Here is a 2,786-nt window from a genome sequence, read left to right on the forward strand (position 1 = left end):
CTGCTTGAGCGCTTTCTTTCTTTTCCTTTAAACCTGTAAAAAGACAAAACAGTAAGCATACATACATAAGAAGGTCGACGACAACCTGATATAGCCTGATATCTGGTTCGCTACGTTTTGCCTTTTGAAGGTTGATTGCATTGGGAGTTTCATTACCGGCTGGGGTCCTGGAGACATTACAAGGATTAGAGAACGAGCCAGAACTTTGTAAAGTATATAAAACGTACTCGTAAGCTTTATGATCTATGATTTTTGACACGCATAAACTTCCATATGAATTCTTCCAGTTGTATCGGGAGTCCAATCTTGGGGAGTTTAAAGCTAGAGGCTCACTTTTCTCAGTTTTTTTTCCCTTGCCGGTGACTGTTGGCAACTCAAAACACTGCCAAGCAATTGGCACTAAGAATTCTCGGTTGGTTTTGGAGCTCCAGTAGCTCATCTGGAATAGTCGAGTACCACAAAAGCGAGAAGAAACTGGCAAGTACCTTCTTTGGGGTCGTGAAGCTGATACTCCGCCGCTGGGCTTCATGCAAGCTTCAATCCTTGCACAGTTTGCTCACTATCAATGTCCGAGTTGCGTACGTACTCTAATGCTTAGTTAGGCACTTTACCGGTACCACACCCTCCTTTGGGACTGGAGCCGGAGCTGGAGCTGGAACCTCGATTGAGAAAGGGATCATGAACTCCAAGCCAGTGTATGGCTGCAAGGCCCTGGGAGGTAGTTCTCCAAAATGCAGCACAATGTTCACGGTCAGTTCAGCAGGTGGCTTTGGTTCGTTGGCCAGGAAAGAAACAAAGGGCTATGCAACAGAGGAGCTCCATATCTTCCCAAAACCATTTTTTATAAGTTTCTATTTCCATCAAAACTTGAAGTCCACTTTCTTTGTGCGAGAATCTTTCTCGGCCTTGCGCTTTCGTTTCTTCGGAAACGTATGTAAAAGCTTAGGCAATTCGCAAAAAAACATGTAAGTTTCTTTCATTTACCGCAGCAACCATGTTGCTTTTCTGCTGCTACTCTTCAAACCTGTGAAGTACTCAAAAGGAAAGCGAATGAAGCAGGAAAACGTCCACAAACCTTGCATGTTTCAGGCAGTAGAGTATTTGGAATTCCCGTCGAAGCAAATGAAATGGCAACTTTTCCGCTTTCCCTGCAGAGACATGCATACTTTCAGAGCCGAGAAAAAACTACCTATGAGTTCCGAGAAATGCAGATCATCTCATCCAATGCAACACAAAAATTGTAGCTTCTAAAAATGGAAGTCCCTGCCTCTTCCTCTAGACGATTGAATTTGTCAAAAATCCGCTGGAACTCCACAAATCCATGGCCCGAAGGGAGATATGTCTAGAACATATTCAATCTCCACGCTTTTGACATTCTGCTGGAGCAAAGCAAGCAATTCATAACGCAAAACCGAGACTACCTTGCTCTAGCAGAATGTAGTTGGAATGTTTTCCCGGTTGCTTTGGGGTCTTCCTTCTTCTGCATCGCTCTGCCACTTCTCAGCCAACTCCCTCAAACCATAATATTAATAATAGTAATTTCTGTTAAAGAAATAGAAAATTAATTTAAGCTACAGTATTGTTTATATACATTCTAATATGGGTTATTGAGGAGCTCAAAAACCTCTCAGCAACCTGGTCCCTTCGTACTCTGCTGGGATTGGATAACCAGCTACCTGCAACGCCGCTCAAGGATTTTCTCTTAATTTTGGGAATGGTGGGAGATTAGCAGGTTAATCCACCTCAATGGCTGAACTAAGACAACACTCAATCGGTGTTTGATGTTTGATATCATTTGTGGCGTCACTTTGCTGTTGGTTTTAGATCTACAATGAGGAAAGAAGGTTTGCACGTCATGAATACCTGCCAGAAGACGAAGGTTATCCTCACTGTGTCCTTGCCCGCCATTCACCAGAAGATGCATATGGTAGTATTCACCACTTAAACGCTTTTTTAGAGACTCAGAAAACTTGCAGGATCTTGTGCAATTCATGGACAGAGAGAGGACCCATAGAGGACACTCGCAAAAAGCTACCACCAGATGTGGTGCAACAGCAGCAGGATCAAGGTGTTAAGTTGCCAACAATTTCTCGGCAGGCACAAGACCAGGAGCTCTTGGGAGGAGCCTTCTTAGCTTGTCAAGGTTCACGGCAGCAAGTATCCAGGACTGCCAGACGAAGAGCCAGAGACTTGCCAGATGTCCTTTCGTTCTTGTCATGTTGGTCGTGTTGTTTGAGCGGGTCAAGCTCACCATTCCCGGACGATCCGAGCGTCACTGGATTGATCGCTAGGTTTTTTCCTTCGCTTGCATCTGGTAATCATCTCCGAATCGAAGCATGGTTTTTCTCAATTGCAAACCTGGTGAGGACGACAATCTTTTTTTCCCCGCTGGTGTGTTTGCGTCCGGGAGTTTGTAAACCGCCACTGCTTCTCCGCCAGCTCCCCGCCAAGTACATAAAAATTAATTCTTTATTGTAAAAACCAGGAATGCACATACCCCCTAGTGTGATTTAGTCACTATCAAAACCAAATACTTCTGGCTCTCGCCATGTGGTCCCTTCGTACTCTGCTGGGATCGGATAACCAGATGCCTTCAACGCCTCCCTAGTCTCAGGCACCTGGAGTATCTGAAGCCTGTCATGGATGGCCCCGAACCAGGGGAAAGTGGTATACGTGCCTTGCGACCCAATCGCAAGGCTGGTGCCACTCAGCCCAAACTCGTTGCAGGAGAACGCGATAACAGCATCTCCATGCGAGGCAGGAGCGTTCACATCCACCGGCCATGC

This window comes from Selaginella moellendorffii, unplaced genomic scaffold (assembly GCF_000143415.4).
Source record: "Selaginella moellendorffii unplaced genomic scaffold, v1.0 SELMOscaffold_140, whole genome shotgun sequence".
In the NCBI taxonomy this organism is placed as follows: Eukaryota; Viridiplantae; Streptophyta; class Lycopodiopsida; order Selaginellales; family Selaginellaceae; genus Selaginella; species Selaginella moellendorffii.